Genomic DNA, 19884 nt, shown 5'->3' on the forward strand with positions numbered 1-19884 from the left:
GTTTAGATAACTTCCGTGTAAATAATCCGGATGCTGGTGTGCTGAACCGGGAGATAAAGGCGAGGAGAGAACGCGTACACAATAACTACCAATACAGTACGTTATTAAATGTGCGCCATTATCATACATAAGCGAAAGATCACGTCCTCCACCAAGATAAAAGATAATCACATATTTTTTCACAGAATTAAATGATCATTTAAAAAAAATGAAAGGAAAAAATGTGGATCCCAATACACAGAACGAAGATCAAATTCACTTCAACTGCATTTCAACTCTGTACATTCTCGTCTCTTCCGTGAAATATTCGTACACACACACACACACACACACACACACACACACACACACACACACACACACACACACACACACACACAGAGAGAGAGAGAGAGAGAGAGAGAGAGAGAGAGAGAGAGAGAGAGAGAGAGAGAGAGAGAGAGAGAGAGAGAGAGAGAGAGAGAGAGAGCGCACAAGAAACAATTTGGTAATATAGAAGTTAAATTATACATGACAGAAATTATTGTTGTTGGGGAAACATGAAAGACGAGAGACACAGGGAAGCAGAAAGTATTGAGGAGGAAGGAGGACGAGAGAGGAAAACATGGAGAAGGGAAGGACACGGCGGAGAAGACATTTACAGGAGGGATTGAGGGAGGGAGAGAAGAAAACACCGGAGCGAGAAAAAAAAAAGAGGCAAGTGAGGGATGGAGATGACACATAAAAAAGGAAAGAGAAGAAAGAAGGGATGAAGAGGAGAAAGCATACGTGGAAGATAGAGGAGGAGAGAATAGAGAAGAAACCGAAGGAGGGAAAGATCAGGAGGGAGAAATGAAGGAAACACTGAAAAAGGAAGAAGATGAGAAGGAGGGAAGGAAAGAGTTACATATAAGAAAAGGAGAGTGTGAGAGATGGAGGGAAGAAAACAAATTGGCAGAGTTACTCATACGTTGTGTGGCCTTACTCTGACTTATTTACTCCTGCTATCCGTCCATCAGTCTGACACTCAGCGGCTGTATTGGTGGTGCCGCTGATAGATTTATATAGCACGCTGGTCTCTCTGTCTGTCTCTATCTGTGTGTCAGCTTTTGCTATATTGTACAGCTTCTTCCCTTGTGTGTATGAGTCAGAGCGAGAGAGAGAGAGAGAGAGAGAGAGAGAGAGAGAGAGAGAGAGAGAGAGAGAGAGAGAGAGAAATAGTTTAAGGCAGCATAGTGTGTGTGTGTGTGTGTGTGTGTGTGTGTGTGTGTGTGTGTGTGTGTGTGTCTGTGTGTGTGTGCGTGCACGCGCGCACGAGCGTCAATGTATGCATGCCTGTACGCAATGTTATATACTAAGCTAAAGCTTTACACAATTCATATGGATTTGAAGAGAGAGAGAGAGAGAGAGAGAGAGAGAGAGAGAGAGAGAGAGAGAGAGAGAGAGAGAGAGAGAGAGAGAGAGAGAGAGAGAGAGAGAGAGAGGGGGGGGAAAGTCGTAATTAAAATAGTGACCCCCTGTATGTTAACCTCTGACTTGCAAATAGCAGGGATGGTACAAGTACGTTCCATATAACTTGTTTTTTGAGCCTAACATTAAATTTCCCTGTCAGTGTTGCGTCATATGAATGCTGGAGTGTCGGCCACCGCTCAGCACATCGCATATAGACTAATACTAACTAAAATGAACACAAATGCGTTCCGACATTTTAACTGCTTTTATGACACCACGCCTAAATAACTCATCTAAACCGTAGATGGTGTTAATGAGAAAATATAAACCAGTGACTTCAAAATATTCAACTCATTGATCACTCCTTCAATTGTCTACGTCGCACTAGGAAAGTATATTCTAAATTTGAACCATACGATTTTACTAAGCTTGCACAGAACACACAATTACAGAAATAAAGTAGGTACATAACACTTCATTAATAGATAGCTCATATCGTATTGTATTGTTTGTACTCGTATATAAGAGGTGAGATTACTACTCTTCATCTTAACACTCTTTCTAATATAATATGAAATGAACCTAATGAACATAAAAAGTTTGATCAGTTCTATTCATGCAAATAAATTCTTGCCGTCTATTAATTATTCTGATTTGAAAATATGCAAATCAACATACAATGCACTGCAGGGAAGGACTTGCATGTAATATTGGCATTAGAAAAAAAAAAAAAAAGAGACGAAGGCCACTTGTGTTTACGTATGATTACAAAATTTAACAGTGAACCAATTTCGTCCCTCGAGTCTCTATCCAGCCTCTCCCTCCCCACTCCCCGTCCCCCCCTCCCCCTACTTACTCGTGATTTATCCTATCGTATATTTTTTCTGATAATTAGAAAGTGGTGGAGGGTAATTAGTGTCTCTTGTGGCTCCTAAATCTTGCTCCACTCCCTCCCTTAGCTCTCTCTCTCTCTCTCTCTCTCTCTCTCTCTCTCTCTCTCTCTCTCTGTTATTATTCAGTAGATGTCTTTCTTTCAGGAACTTTTTTCTAATATTTTGATTGTATACTCCCAACGCTCTCTCTCTCTCTCTCTCTCTCTCTCTCTCTCTCTCTCTCTCTCTCTCTCTCTCTCTTATTATTATTATTATTATTCAGTATATGTCTTTCTATAAGGGATTTTTTAAGATTTAGATTGTACACTCCCCAGCGCTCTCTCTCTCTCTCTCTCTCTCTCTCTCTCTCTCTCTCTCTCTCTAATCACAAAACAAGTACCTAAAGTATTCCCTAATGGTGGTTAACGGCGGGGGAATCACAGACCTGTTGTTAGGGATCAATTTTTCATGGAATTACTCTGCAGGCTGCTAATGGGGAGGAATGGGCCGGCAGGGAATGGCCTATGTACTAACTAGGACGAATTGTGTGTGTGTGTGTGTGTGTGTGTGTGTGTGTGTGTGTGTGTGTGTGTGTGATCTGCTGCAGTCTCTGACGAGACAGCCAGACGTACCCTACGGAGCGAGTCCGAGCTCATTATTTGATCTTCGGATAGGCCTGAGACCAGGACACCGGGACAACAAGGTCACAACTCCTCGATTAACATCCCGTACCTACTCACTGCTAGGTGAACAGGGTGTGGATGTCCTCTGCTCTAACCACTGTACCGGGCCGTGTGTGTGTGTGTGTGTGTGTGTGTGTGTGTGTGTGTGTGTGGTGTGTTGTGGATGAGTGTGTGTGGATGTTGTTGTTATGGTACTAAAAAAAATTCTTACAAATATATTGATAGGTTTGAAGCAACCAATCTTCTTTTTAATTCTAATATTATCTTTTTAATAATCTTTGTCTCTCTCTCTCTCTCTCTCTCTCTCTCTCTCTCTCTCTCTCTCTCTCTCTCTCTCTCTCTCTCTCTCTCTCTCTCTCTCTCTCTCTCTCTCTCTCTCTCTCTCTCTCTCTCTCTCTCTCTCCTACATCTGATCCACAATCCTACATTCCCTCCTTTCTCAACATTCTCTATCCTTTACAATTTCTCTCAAATCCTCTACTCTCTTATCTCACTTTTCTACATTCCTTGCCTTCCCTTCCTTCCCTCACATCACCCTGCATTCTCATCACTCCCTTCCATCCCCCTGCCTTTTTTCCGATGAAGCTTCCCTAAACTTGAGAAGGAAAAAAAGAGAGGATATAAGGGGAACTTAAGGAAGGGTAAAATAAAAAAAAATAGTAATATTTTTGCAAATAAGAGAGAGAGAGAGAGAGAGAGAGAGAGAGAGAGAGAGAGAGAGAGAGAGAGAGAGAGAGAGAGAGAGAGAGAGAGAGAGAGAGAGAGAGAGAGAGAGAGAGAGAGAGAGAGAGAGCTGTTGAGACGTCTTATTGCTGTTGTTCTGCTTTTTTTTCACAGTACGAGTCTAGGAAACGAAGAAAAGGATGAACAGAAGGGGAGGAAGAGCCGGTAAAGTGAAGGAGTGGAGGAGGAAAGGTGGAGTGGCTAGTGGAGGCAAGATGGAGGAGTCAGGTCATGGAGAGGGAGAGGGTCATGAAAAATGAATGAAAATTAGGGTTGATAAGGAGGCATTAATAAAATAACAACAACGAAATGAAGACGAATGAAAGGAAGGAAGGAGGGAGGGAGAGGAAAGTAATGAAGGAGAGAGGGAAGAGAGATTAGTAGTGAAAATGTGGGGAAGAAAAGACGAGTGCATGACCTTGAAAAAAGAACAATACGCAGATTACCTGACGGATTTTACACACACACACACACACACACACACACACACACACACACACACACACACACACACACACACACACACACACACGGCCCGGTAGCTCAGTGGTTAGAGTGCTGGCTTCGCAAGCCAGAGGACCGGGGTTCGATTCCCCGGCCGGGTGGAGATATTTGGGTGTGTCTCCTTTCACGTGTAGCCCCTGTTCACCTAGCAGTGAGTAGGTACGGGATGTAAATCGAGGAGTTGTGACCTTGTTGTCCCGGTGTGTGGTGTGTGCCTGGTCTCAGGCCTATCCGAAGATCGGAAATAATGAGCTCTGAGCTCGTTCCGTAGGGTAACGTCTGGCTGTCTCGTCAGAGACTGTAGCAGATCAAACAGTGAATTACACACACACACAACGTAGTGTAGTGTTTAGCACGCTCGGCTCAGAACCAGGATGGTCCGGGTTCGAGTCCCGGGAAGCGGCGAGGCAAATGGGCAAGCCTCTTAATGCGTAGCCCCTGCTTACCTAGCAGTAAATAATTACGGGATGTTACTCGAGTTGTTGTGGCCTCGCTTTCCCGGTGTGTGGAGTGTGTTGTGGTCTCAGTCCTAACCGAAGATCGGTCTATGAGCTCTGAGCTCTCTCCGTAATGGGAAAGACTGGCTGGGTGACAAGAAGACGACCGTTGTGAATAAACACACACACACACACACACACACACACACACACACAAGCTCGAAACTAAAAATGAGTAAATACATAACAACCTCTTTCTATTCCTCCTTCATCATTTCCTCTTCCTCCTGTATTTGCTCCTCCTATCCTGGCAATGTCCGCCTCCTCCATCATTATTCCTTCCAGTTCTCAAATGACACTTCGGAAGACAGCATTTGATGTTGTGGTCTTATCTCTCCCTTTAATGTAATTTTTTTTTTATTTGCTGTCTTTTTTGCTACATTTATGAGCCGCTCTCATTAAGTTTACTTTTCTAGTTTTGTCTGTTTTTCTTATTTCTCTACGAATTATACTTCCCTACACGTCTTATTTTCTGATTCTCTGCTGTTCATCTTATTGTTTATTCACATGCAGAGCCTCAGGGCATTATGTTCAAGTGTCCAATCCTGCATTACTACCGGCGTCTGAAAATAGCACGACTGACAAGCTGTCCAAACAGTCCTGATATAACGACGCTAAATTGGTAATGATAAGCAAACTAATCCTGATGCTGTCTTGCAGTGACGTCATCTCTCCATCCTCACCAACCACCAATAAGCTGCATCCATACACACACACACACACACACACACACACACACACACTCTCTCTCTCTCTCTCTCTCTCTCTCTCGTCTACCGTAGTCTCCCCTCCGTCTGAGGAATCCTTCTCCCGTTTTCTTTAATTAAAACTTCTGGCCCCAACCCGCGTTTCTTTTCATCAACTCGCTTTGAAATCTGTCAAGTCGATTTAGACGGACACAGTGCAATGGCAACGGAAAGGGGGAGGGAAAGATGGCAGTGGGCAGTGAGGGAAGGGAGGAGGGGAAGGAGACTGAAGAAACGAGTGCCGTGCCGGGAAGGAGCAGGCATGCAGAAGTGGCAGGAAGTGATGAGGAAGGAGTGGATTGAAAAGACGCGGCTGGTTTACTTTACAGAATGTTGGGGAAGCGTCGATCAGGTTTGTGTAGACGTTATCGATAAATGAGCTGCACGTCATTGAAAATGAATGAATATTGCATCTTGATGTCCTTTTAAAAATAAAAAGAAAATATTTAAGGCATTTATTTAATTGTATCAAGGTGAACAAATGTTTTCTAGCTACCGGGAAACTAAACAGGATATATGTGAGATATTAAGAAAGTGAAAAATGCCCGCTCAGCTTGCCAATGAGTGAACTGAATATATCTGGAACACACCTGATATAATGTTCACGAGGACCGGCTCTCCTGGCAAGTGGCTCCGGCAGCGGTGCAGCGGCGCGCCACGAGAGCCACAAAACACGGCGTAAAGGAGCACCAGTAGTAATGCAGTGAACGAGGTATGGCGACACGAGACGGCCAGCTCGGTTATGAAGCCGCGGAGAAAAATGATGATTGGTCACTTTAGTTTAAAAAGTTAGAAAGATGTATTTTCACAAGTAAATACTTTTTATGTTCTGAAGGGAACAGGGCAGAACAATTAGCGTTGACAATGCTGACAGAGTTACCTATTTATCTTTTTACTTTTTTAATGAGACATTGTCGTGACGTACCAAGATAACCTTTTTTTTTTTTTTTTTTTTTTTACATTACAAGGGCACTGGCCAAGGGAAAACAAAGTGTTGGAAAAAAAAAATCCCGCTGGTTGCCAGGCCCTGTTAAGAGGAAAGTAGAGAAAAAACAAAAAAATCTAAAAGGAGGGTCCAGTTAACATAAGAGGTGTCTTGACACTCCTCTTTTGAAAGAGTTTAAGTCATAGGCAGGTGGAAATACAGACACAGGTAGAGAATTCCAGAGTTTACCAGTGTAGGGAATGAAGGAGTGAAGATACTGGTTAACTCTTGCATTAGGAAGATGGACAGAATAGGGATGAGAAGAAGTAGAGAGTCTTGTGCAGCGAGGCCGCAGGAGGGGAAGGCATGCAGTTAGCAAGTTCAGAAGAGCAGACAGCATGAAAACAGCGGTAGAAGACAGATAAAGATGCAACATTGCGGCGGTGACTTAAAGAATCAAGACAGTCAGTTAGAGGAGAAGAGTTGATAAGACGAAAAGCTTTAGATTCCACCTTGTTTAGTAAAGCTGTGTGTGGATCCCCCAGACATGAGAGCCATACTCCATACACGGGCGGATAAGGCCCTTGTACAGAGCAAGCAGCTGGGAGGGAGAGAAAATGGACGAAGACGCCATAGGACACCTAACTTCTTGGAAGCTGATTTAGCAAGAGTAGAGATGTGAAATTTCCAGTTTAGATTTTTAGTGAAGGATAGACCGAGTGTGTTTAATGTAGAGGAGAGGGAAGTTGAGTGTTATTGAAGAAGAGAGGATAGTTGTCTGGAAGGTTATGTCGAGTAGATAGTTGTAGAAATTGAGTTTTGAGGCATTGAACAAAACCAGGTTTTCTCTGCCCCAATCAGAAACAAGTGAAAGATCAGAAGTTAGGCGTCCTATAGCATCTCGCCTTGAGTCATTTAATTGTTGTTGGGTTGGGCGTCTGTTGAACGCTGTTGAATAATGCAAGGTGGTATCATCAGCATAGGAGTGGATAGGGCATTGAGTCAGATTTAGGAGATCATTGATGAATAATAGAAAGAGAGTGGGTGATAGGACAGAACCCTGTGGAACACCACTGTTGATAGTTTTAGGGAAGAACAGTGACCGTCTACTACAGCAGCAATAGAACGATCGGAAAGGAAACTGGAGATGAAGGTACAGAGAGAAGGATAGAATCCGTAGGAGGGTAGTTTAGAAATTAAAGATTTGTGCCAGACTCTATCGAAGGCTTTCGATATGTCAAGGCCGACAGCAAAGGTTTCACCGAAGTCCCTAAAGAGGATGACCAAGATTCAGTTAGGAAAGTAAGAAGATCACCAGTAGATCTGCCTTTACGGAAACCATACTGGCAATCAGAGAGAAGGTTGTGAGCTGATAGATGCCTCATTATCTTCCTATTAAGGATAGACTCAAAGGCTTTAGAAAGGCAGGAAATCAAAGCTATAGGGCGGTAGTTAGAAGGATTGGAGTGGTCACCTTTTTTAGGGACAGGTTGAATGTGAGCAAACTTCCAGCAAGAAGGATAAATAGAAGTAGAGAGACACAGATGAAAGAGTTTGACCAGGCAGTGAGCGAGTTCGGAAGCACAGTTTTTGAGAACAACAGGAGGGACTCCATCCGGACCGTAAGCCTTCCGAGAATCAAGGCCAGAGAGGGCCAGGAAAACGTCTTTATAAAGAATTTTAATTTTAGGGATGAAGTAGTCAGAGGGTGGAGGAGTAGGAGGAATATGCCCAGAATCATCCAAAGTTGAGTTGGTAGCAAAGGTTTGAGCGAAGAGTTCAGCTTTAGAAAAGAAGAGACAGCTGTAGAGCCATCTGGATGAAGTAAAGGAGGGAAAGACGAAGAAGTAAAGTTGTTAGAGATATTATTGGCTAGATGCCAGAAATCTCGAGAGGAGTTAGAATTGGAAAGACTTTGACATTTTCTATTGATGAAAGAGTTTTTAGTAAGTTGGAGAATAGATTTGGCATGATTACGGGCAGAAATATATAGGGCATGAGTTTCAGCAGTTGGATGGCTACGGAACCGTTTGTGAGCCGCCTCTCTATCATTGACAGCACGAGAACAAGCAGAGTTAAACCAAGGCTTTTTAGCTTTAGGGTTAGAGAAAGTATGAGGAATGTATAGCTCCATGCCAGAGATAATCACCTCTGTTATGCGCTCGGCACAAAGAGAAGGATCTCTGACATGAAAACAATAATCATCCCAAGGAAATCAGAATAGTACTGCCTTAGTTCCTCCCACTTAGCAGAGTTAAAATGCCAGAAGCACCTCCGCTTAGGCGGGTCCTGAGGCTGCACTGGAGTGATAGAACTGGTAACGGAAATTAGATTGTGGTCGGAGGAGCCCAACGGAGAGGAAAGTTTAACAGAGTAAGCAGAAGGGTTGGAGGTTAGGAAAAGATCAAGAATGTTGGGCGTGTCTCCAAGGCGGTCAGGAATACGGGTAGGGAACTTCACTAGCTGCTCTAGGTCATGAAGGATAGCAAAGTTGAAGGTTTGTTCACCAGGTTGGTCAGTGAAAGAAGATGAAAGCCAAAGCTGGTGGTGAACATTGAAATCCCTAAAATGGAGATCTCAGCAAAAGGAAAGTGAGATAAGATGTGCTCCACCTTGGAAGTCAAATAGTCAAAGAATTTTACATAGTCAGAGGAATTAGGTGAGAGGTATACAGCACAGATGAATTTAGTTAGAGAGTGACATTGAAGTCTTAGCCAGATGGTAGAAAATTCTGAAGATTCAAGATTGTGGGCACGAGAGCAAGTGGTGTCGTTACGCACGTATGCGCAACATCCAGCTTTGGATTGAAAATGAGGATAGAGCAAGTAGGAGGGAACAGAAAAGGGCTGCTGTCAGTAGTCACAGACAACTGTGTTTCGGTTAGGAAGAGAAGATGAGGTTTAGTAGAGGAGAGGTGGTGTTCCACAGATTGAAAATTAGAACGAAGGCCACGAATGTTGCAGAAATTGATAGTGAAAGTATTAGATGAAGTGTCAAGACACCCAAGGTCGACAGCAGAGGGGCAGTCCGACCTGGGGACATTTATGGTCCCTCCCAGAGGGGACTCCGAGGCAGGGCGTGGTGAAGCCATTATTAAATTTTGATTTGAAGAGAGTGTAAAAGTGTAAGGTGTTGTAGTGTAGTGTAGGAAGTAGTAGAAGTTGTCTTTAGAGGGCAGGCTGCAGCTGCTCAATTGTATAAATGAGACCACAAAGGGAACCGGGAAGAGAGGACACGGGGAATCACTCAGTCTGCAGCACTGCCTACATCCCCGTAAGTACCTCTCCTGGAGTATTCCACCGGGCGGCAGGTGACTACTACTTTACTAAAAGTGAGCCACCCACCAGTGACCCACAGACACTTTCATGCACATAAAACCGCCAGTCACCATCACCGTCACTACAAGCCATATCACCAACAACATGCATACACCTCCTCACCACAACCATGCAGAGACCACACGCTCCCATGCTTCACATCACCACCTCTCACCACACTGACTCACCTCACGAGAACACGAAACCAAAACCATGCCAAAATTCCCTAAAGTTTCATTGAAGGACGACAAAGAATCAAAAGATAGAAAAGTACGATTCTTCAACCACTATTTCCTCCTCGTCCTCATCCCCTTCGTCCTCCTCCTCCTCCTGCCGTTCTTCCTCTCCTCCGTCAGGGCCAGAAGACCTCTTACAGCAGGTGTTCCGGACTCGCATCGCCGAAGCAGAAGGGGCTTCAGTCTCTATGTCTTAATTCCTCTCTTCTTCTCCTTTGTCTGGGCTCAATCCCGCGCCGGCCAGAACCTTCGCCCGAGATGGAAGTAAATCTCTCTTTTTTCATCTTTACTATTTTTCGCGCTGAGCAATTTGCTGAGGATAACAATAGAGGGAAGGGATGAGAGAGAGAGAGAGAGAGAGAGAGAGAGAGAGAGAGAGAGAGAGAGAGAGAGAGAGAGAGAGAGAGAGAGAGAGAGAGAGAGAGAGAGAGAGAGAGAGAGAGAGAGAGAGAGAGAGAGAGAGAGAGAGAGTAAAGGAGCAAGGAAAGAGATTGAGAGAGAAGCAGAATTAGTAATAGTGACGTCAGTATTACAAAGTAAAGGTTATTTCAAGGGGAAAGTATTCATAAATGTCAGGTCGTGTTTTATCACCTTGCTTTTTTTTCCAGGTGAGAAGGGGGCAATTAATTAAGGTGCAGATGTGCGCCACTATACTGGAGGAAAACATAGAATGCATATATGTAAAAATAACAGGAAACTGAAAAAAAGGCGTTGAGAACATAGAAAAAAAAATATGACTGACTCAAAATTTAAATTCCAACTTAGTGTTATGAAAAAAAAGAGTGCCGAGGAAAAAATGTAGCATGAAAGTAGCAATCACAGTGACAATGAATTTTTTTTCAACTGGATATCTTGAAAAAAAAAACAATGGTAATGCAATTAACTATGTAGATTCCGGAATGGATGAATGCAACACACAACACCATTACCACCATTTTCATCGTTATCCTAACAACCACTCTACCAACACCACTACTACCTCCACCACTACAACTACTAAAATTACTACTAAATTTTTCGCCACCAACATCACCACTACTATCAATACCAACTACACCACCACCACTAATATTCTAACCCCGTTTTCAATACACCACAACAACGACCGCCGCCAACAATACTAATGCCACCACCATTTACACTATTACTACTACCAACTCTACTATTAACATAACTTTCATCACCATACTTAAGCCGGTTGCAACACACCCGTGTCACGACCACCACGACCACTATCAATACTATCACCGCTTGCAACACATCACCACCTCCACTACCACCACCATCACGACCACCAGCACAGCCGTAGCCGTCCACTCCAGCACGTCACTCCCGCCATCACAGTGCAGGCGAATACTGAACACCGCCATTCTCCACACTCGGATCGCCAACAATGCATGCAAAAACAGAGCCTGGAAAACCGAATAAACTCCATTGTAGTCCATTTCATCCACAGGTACTCAGCACTTTATAGAATTTTCCAGGTTGTTTTCCCACACAGATGATATATATATATATATATATATATATATATATATATATATATATATATATATATATATATATATATATATATATATATATATATATATATATATATATATATATATATATATATATATATATATATATATATATATATATATATATATATATATATATATATATATATATATATATATATATATATATATATTATTTTTTTTTACCTGTGCAGGCGAGATACGTGATTTTTTTTTCTCTTCGTCCTGGTAAAGATTTAGCGGAATACTCAATGTGCTTATTAGAGTTGAGTGGACGTGATGGGCGGCAGCTGATCTCAACACTTATGGTTTATATTTACTCAGACTAAGGAATTTCTGGAGGGAAATTTTGTTTGCTTTTTTTCCCCACTCTCTTTTTTTCTACCTCCCTCTCCTTATTTTTGGGTACAGCTGCGTTAAGTTTAATAAGGGAGGGAGCGAGAGAATGCTATAATCATTAACACCCTTCTCCCCACGCACATGAACATGCCCGCCCTTCCCCCAAACACACACGCCACTAAAGAAGCACACACACACAAAGGAAAAATCTTCATACCACAACTAAATACCTACACACATTCGCATTCCCTCACCAGAACACACCTACACACACACACCACAAACTAAATCCAAAAAACCTACAAGACTTTAAATACAATAAAAAAAAGATCCTTAAAACTACTAAAGTAACAAAATAAAATTAGAAAATTGCATCCAAGCTAACACAAAATTCCTAAATATACAAAAACAAACACAAGAAAACCTTACCACGTAACAGCTGATAACAAAAAAATAAAAATGGAAGTAAAATGAAATAAGAACTCTAAGAATATAACCAGATTCATCCAAAATATCTTAAGCAAATTAACTATGCCCCAAATATCCCTAAAATAAGCAAACTAGCCATAAAAATCTAAAACGCAGCCATACTAACACAAAAATCCTAGAATACAAAGAAACCAAGAAAATAAAACAAAAACTAATGCAGAAAAATCTAAAAAAATAGCCAAACTAGTATCAAAACACACTAAAACACAACTATACTAATTCACGAGACCAAAAACACGATCCAAAAACACAAACTAAACACAAGAAAACTAACTCTCCAATAATAAAAACAAACACAATAAAAAATAAAAAGAAGGAACTAGCCATCGAAAACTCTTAAAGCTAACTCTCCCAAAAATCAAAGCAACAAAACAAACCCCAAAACATCCAAACTAACACTAAAAAAAAAAAAAAAAAACATTAAGAGATCCTAAGATACAGCCAAATAAAAAAGAAAAGAAAAAAAAAACTCAAAGTAAGCAAACAAAGCACAAACTAAAAAAAAACATTGCCAAACTAAGTCTAAACAAATCTTAGAACAATCAAGCTATCTTGCTCCTCCTGAAAAAAAAAAAAAAATCAAAACGCAACCAAAAGAACCGCAAAATAAAAGAAAAACACCAGTAATTAAGCTCTCTCTAAAGAAAAGCACCACCAAATCAAATAGACAAACTAAAAATAGATAAATAATAACAATAAAATAGCGCCAAAGTAAACACACACACACACACACACACACACACACACACACACACACACACACACACACACAAATAGGTAACTAAATCAACAAGTGGTGGACAATACACAAACAAACGACCATTCCCATTCCCATCACCCTTTCATTCCCACCCAATCATCCCCCATCCCCCATTCCCGAACCTCTGCCTCATCCTCCCCCTCCCACTACTTTCAAAGGCTCGGCGGCTGTTCATACTGCGAAGGATTGTACTGGAAGGAGACCTGGTAGCCAATCACATTCTGGAGGAGGAGGAGGAGGAGGAGGAGGACGAGGAGGAGGAAGGAGAGGGAGAGGGAGAGGGAGAGGAGGGAAAGAGGATAGTTGCTAGGTACGGAACAAAGAACAAAATAGTAAAAGGGAGAAGGGAGAAGTAACGAGATAGACAAAAAGGAGAGTTAGAGACAAAAGAGCAAGGTTGTAAGGGAAGGAGAAGAGTAAGAGAGAGAGAGAGAGAGAGAGAGAGAGAGAGAGAGAGAGAGAGAGAGAGAGAGAGAGAGAGAGAACAAGGTAGCAAAGGAGCGTTTGAGATGAACAAATTGGAGAGTACCGGTTACAAAAAAACAGATGATGGATAAAGGTATAGGAGGGGAGAAAATAAAGCACGTACCAAAGAAGTTTAAAAGAAAGATATAGAATAAACGGATAGAAAGGAAGGATAAGGGAGAGTAAGAGAGTAGATGGACCAAAAAAAGGGAGAGCACGAAAGATGGTCAGAAGGAAAGCAGATCAAGAGAGATAGAGGCTGCACCGAGGGGAGAAGGAATGGTGGGAGGAGAAGGAAGGAATAGAGGCAGATGAATAAAACATAAGGGAAGGGAAATAAGAAGACCATGAATGAAGGGAAATATATAGAAGGAGGTAAGAAGTAAGAAATGAATGGATGAATGGATGGATGGTAGAAAGAAAGAACTGATGTATGTATGGATGGATTGAAGAGAGGAAAACACTGAAATACGCAGATAGAAAAAATGGAAGGGAGGAAAAGAAAAGAACGGACAAACAAAAAATAATTGAACGAAAGAACAAAGAGAAGCGAGGAAGGGAGAGAAACACACAACAATTACTGTAGAAACGAAGACATAAATACAATATCAAACATGGAAAGGCATATTCACATCCATAGAAGAATGAAGAGGAAGAAGAGGAGCAGATATCAAGATTCCCGGAGAGAGAGAGAGAGAGAGAGAGAGAGAGAGAGAGAGAGAGAGAGAGAGAGAGAGAGAGAGAGAGAGAGAGAGAGAGAGAGAGAGAGCGGAAGAGATAGGGGGATACAACACAGATATATACACAAAGGAATAAGGTGAAATAGAGAGAGGTAGAAGGCAGGTAAACAAACTGGTAGATAAAGCAGTAGGGAGGGAGATCTTCTGAACTGGAATAGAGAGATGAAGGAAAGGAGGGAGATAGGGACAGAATGGAAGACGAAAGGGTAAAGAGACACTGATAGAAGATGCAAGGTAGGGAGTAAACAGAAACGGAAGTCGATATCAAAAGATGAAGGAGAAACAGACAGGTGATAGAGTACATGAAGACACACACACACACACACACAGAGAGAGAGAGAGAGAGAGAGAGAGAGAGAGAGAGAGAGAGAGAGAGAGAGAGAGAGAGAGAGAGAGAGAGAGAGAGAGAGAGAGAGAGAGAGAGAGAGAGAGAGAGAGAGAGAGAGAGAGAGAGAGAGAGAGAGAGAGAGAGAGAGAGAGAGAGAGAGAGAGAGAGAGAGAGAGAGAGAGAGAGAGAGAGAGAGAGAGAGAAAACTAATTTCTTTTCATCTTGTCTCATGCATCTTTAGTTAATCAATTGTATTATAAATAACATCTTTCCTCTTTCTACTCCCTTAAACACGTAACAGTTTAGTACAGATTGCTCTTTCACATCTACTCTTCATTTCCTCCAGAGTTGGTATGGTGTTCTGGAGGAGGGATTCGAACCCAGAACAACAAAGAAGCCAAACATTCCATTGTCCACCTGATTCACAACAGCGGGATGAGTGAAGACCGGTGTGTGTGTGTGTGTGTGTGTGTGTGTGTGTGTGTGTGTGTGTGTGTGTGTGTGTGTGTGTGTTTGTGTGTGTGTGCGGGGGCATCAGCGGAAAAAAACGGAATTGTAAATATTGACTTTTTAGGAGTGAAAGAGTTCATGTTTTCCTTTCGTGAACCAATGACTCTCTCTCTCTCTCTCTCTCTCTCTCTCTCTCTCTCTCTCTCTCTCTCTCTCTCTCTCTCTCTCTCTCTCTCTCTCTCTCTCTCTCTCTCTCTCTCTCTCTCTCTCTAACGCAAGTGGGGAGACTGTCCAACGGCAACAAAAATGGCAAAAAAAAAAAGCCCACTGGATTACCAGTTCCCTTAGAGTTATTAAGAGTTATCGAAAAATCAGAAGAAATGTCTTGACACCTCCCTCTTAAAAGAAGTCAATTCATAAGAAGATGGAAATACGGAAGCAGGCAAGGAGTTCCAGAGTTTACTTGAGAAAGCTATGAATGATTGTGAGTACTCGTTACCTCTTGTATTAGAGAGTTGGACAAAATAGAAATGAGAGGAAGAAGAAACCCTTGTGCAGCGAGGCCACAGGAGGAGGGGAGGCAAGCAGTTAGCAAGATCAATAGAGCAGTTAGCATGAAAGTAGCGATAAAAGATAGCAAGAGATGCAACATTCCGGCGGTGAGAAAGAGGCTGAAGACAGTCAGTCAGAGGATGGGAGTTGATGAGACGAAAAGTTTTTGATTATTGCTACTTAGCAAAACTATGTGAGTGAACGCCCCCCCAAAAAAAACATGCGAAGAGTACTCCATACAGGAGCGATAAGGTCCTTGTACAGAGTTTGCAGTTGGAGGGTGAGAAAAACTGGCGGAGACGCCTCAGAACGCTTAACTTCATATAAACTCTTTTAACAAGAGATGAGATGTGAAGTTTTCAGTTTAGATTATGAATAAAGGACAAACTGAAGATATTCAGAGTAGAAGATCGGGACAGCTGAGTGTCATTGAAGAAAAGGGGATAGTTGTCTGCAAGATTGTGTCGAGTTGACAGATGGAGGAATTGATTTTTTGAGGCATCGAATACAACAAAGTTTTCTCTGCTTCAATTAGAAATGTTAGAAATATCAGAAGTCAGGCGTTCTGGGGCGTCCCTGAGTGATCTGTTGACTTCCTGAAGAGTTGGTCATCTCTGGAAAGAAGTGGAAATGTGTAGGGTATTATCATCAGCGTAGGAGTGGATAGGGCAAGAAGCTTGGTTAAAATCATTAATGAATAATAGAAAGAGGGTGGGTGACTAGACAGAAGCCTGAGAAATACTACTGTTAATAAATTTAGAAGAAGAACAGTAGCCGTCTACCACGGCTGCAATTGAACGGTCGGAAAGGAAACTTAAGATAAAGTGGGAGAGCGAAGTATAGAAACCGTAGGAGGGTAGTTTGGAAATCAAAGCTTTGTGCCAGACTCTATCAAAAGCTTTTTGGTGTGTTTAACGCAATAGCAAAAGTTTCACCGAAATTTCTATAAAAGGATGACCAAGGCTCAGTAAGGAAAGCCAGATCACCAGTAGAGCTGCCTTGACGAATGCCATACTGGCGATCAGAGAGAAGATTGTGAAGTGACAGATGTTTGAGAATCTCTCTGTACGTAAAATGATTCCCATATGATAACATACCTCTACAGTTGTTCAACTTTTAATAAAATGAAGTGTAAAATATAAGGAGTCTGTTTATTGATCGAATAATTTGTTCTTAAGCCTTTCAAAGATTGCGAGATATAGTTGTTTACATCCTTAATAAACAAGACACAATACCCACAAATTTAGTTCTATATGAGAAAAAAAAAGTTAATATTTTTCTAAACATTTTCTTAGCTTCATTGAACTCATACACGACCATAATCTCTTCCTCCACTACTTATTTTTTTCCTTCTTCACTTACTCATCTTCCTTAGTTTTTCTCCTCCTCTTCCATTTCAACCGCGTTCCCGCCCGCACCACTTCTCCATCTCCTCCTCCTCCTCCTTCTCAACATTACATTCATCGTAACTTTTCGAAGTGTCATTGGAAACACCTCATTTTGGTCCACACGTGCTGGGCAATAATTTTCACGCCACGCTGTCACCAAAGAAAATTACAAAATCGTTATAATAGTAATGGAAATAAAGTTTGCAAGCCGCTCCGTATACACACACACACACACACACACACACACACACACACACACACACACACACACACACACACACACAGCTGCTTAAATCACTGTCAAATAAGATAATTACAGACTTTTCCAGGTGGTGTGTGTGTGTGTGTGTGTGTGTGTGTGTGTGTGTGTGTGTGTGTGTGTGTGTGTGTGTGTGTGTGTGTGTGTGTGTGTGTGTGTGTGTGTGTGTGTGAGAGAGAGAGAGAGAGAGAGAGAGAGAGAGAGAGAGAGAGAGAGAGAGAGAGAGAGAGAGAGAGAGAGAGAGAGAGGAGAGAACAAGAGTGTCTACTTCTGTGTGTGTGTGTGTGTGTGTGTGTGTGTGTGTGTGGGAAAGGGGGGACGTCGGATTATTACACTTTAATTTACGGTCGCTTATTCACACACTCACACACACACACACACACACACACACACACACACACACACACACACACACACACACACACACACACACACACACACACTTATCTTCCCAAGTAATACGTTATTATTTTCCTCACCGTAGCGTCTGTATTTTCCACCAACGCCGCCGCCACCACCACCACCACCACCACCACACACGGTCGACCTCAGTTACCAGCATCTTTTTTTTACATGTATATTTAAGTAATCGGTGAAGTTGGCGCGGTAATGTTGTGTGAGAGTCGCTGTTACGGTGGGCCAACTTTCCTCACGCGGCTGGAGTTAGCGGAGACTCCAAAATTATATAGGGAACTCCCGCCTCGCCTACCCCTTCTATCCTTCCCTCCCTCCCTCCGGGCCTTTTTATATTCTATTCATTTTGCAGCAAGAGTAATTTTCTCACTTTCGGCTCTTTCTCTATTTTCATTGTTTGTTAATTTCTTTTTAGTGTGACACTGGAGTACAATTATCAATTTAATTCAATTTTGTTATAAACTTCTTTCTAATTCTGTGTGTACATATTTTTTGTTTAAAGACTAGCTTCTTTTCGTTCTTGATTTCTTGGCTATTATATCTTTCATTATACTTTCTTTTACTCTTATCTCTTGATCCCATTCGTTGAGGTTCCTTTTGGCCTCTATTCTTTTCTTCCTTTGTCGCTCTTTTCGTTTCTTCTTTTCTCATTAACTACGTCTCTTCTTTTTTCTTTTTTATCATATTTTTTTTCTTTATAACTGTATAATTGATTTTCTTTGGCAATGTTATAAGACAAATAATCAACCTCTTTATTTGTGCGTGACTGTGTGTACGTAATAATAATAATAATAATAATAATAATAATAATAATAATAATAATAATAATAATAATAATAATAATAATAATAATAATAATAATACGGTTTATTAGTAATTGCGGTACATATATACTGAAAATGTACATATGGGGATTGAGGGAGATTTAAGATTAGAACCTTAACTTAGCTGTTTATGGTTGTTTATGGTTTGCACCATGGAGGGATATTACATGAAGATGTACATATGAGGATTGAGGGAGATTCAAGATGAGGACCTAATTTAGCTATTAATGGTTCGCACCATGGAGGGGATAGCACTATGATGATAACGGTCAGTTCTTGGAGCCTTGAGTGGCATGACCACGTTTGTGTGTCGTGTGGCATGAATTGGCTAGGGCGCGTCAGGGGGGAGGAGATGCCGTAGCCGTGAGTGGCGCAGCAGGCCTCTACCCATCTTGACGATGGCCGCTTGGTGTCTGGTGTGTGTGTGTTTCACTGTTTGATCTGCTGCAGTCTCTGACGAGACAGCCAGACGTTACCCTACGGAACGAGCTGAGAGCTCATTATTTCCGATCTTCGGATAGGCCTGAGACCAGGCACACACCACAAACCGGGACAACGTCACAACTCCTCGATTTACATCCCGTACCTACTCACTGCTAGGTGAACAGGGGCTACACGTGAAAGGAGACACACCCAAATATCTCCACTCGGCCGGGGAATCGAACCCCGGTCTTCTGGCTTGTGAAGCCAGCGCTCTAACCACTGAGCTACCGGGCCGTGTGTGTGTGTGTGTGTGTGTGTGTGTGTGTAATTCACCTCGGTTGCCTGCTGGTCACCCAGCCAGTCTTCCCTATTACGGAGCGAGATCAGAGCTCATAGACCGATCTTCGGGTAGGACTGAGACCACATCACCACACAACACACACCGGGAAAGCGAGGCCACAACCCCTCGAGTTACATCCCGTACCTATTTATTGCTAGGTGAACAGGGGCCACACATTAAGAGGCTTGCCCATTTGCCTCGCCGCTTACCGGGACTCGAACCCGGCCCTCTCGATTGTGAGTCGAGCGTGGTAACCACTACACTACGCGGTGTGTGTGTGTGTGTGTGTGTGTGTGTGTGTGTGTGTGTGTGTGTGTGTGTGTGTGTGTGTGTGTGTGTGTGTGTGTGTCAGTGCATGCATCTGTCTGTATGTCCATCTGTCTGTCTGTATGTATGCATATCAGTTTGTTAATTTTTCTGCCCTACCCACTCCACTCCCCCGTTTCCCCTCCACTCTCTCTCTCTCTCTCTCTCTCTCTCTCTCTCTCTCTCTCTCTCTCTCTCTCTCTCTCTCTCTCTCTCTCTCTCTCTCTCTCTCTCTCTCTCTCTCTCTCTCTCTCTCTCTCTCTCAGTCCGCCAGCCTCCCCTTCCTCCCTCACGCAGCTCCGTTCCACCTCAACCCTGCAGGAGTGACGGAGGATGAAGCATTTCTGGGC

General features: G+C 42.4%; 1 non-coding gene across 1 annotated transcript; it reads left to right on the top strand.

Moving 5' to 3' along the window:
- The first annotated feature begins 4241 nt into the window (after positions 1 to 4241).
- Trnaa-cgc lies at positions 4242 to 4315 on the top strand. Its single transcript has one exon. It is a non-coding gene; the product is annotated as a tRNA-Ala (tRNA).
- Positions 4316 to 19884: the final 15569 nt, after the last annotated feature.

Source organism: Portunus trituberculatus, chromosome 24 (genome assembly GCF_017591435.1).
Source record: "Portunus trituberculatus isolate SZX2019 chromosome 24, ASM1759143v1, whole genome shotgun sequence".
Lineage (NCBI taxonomy): Eukaryota > Metazoa > Arthropoda > Malacostraca > Decapoda > Portunidae > Portunus > Portunus trituberculatus.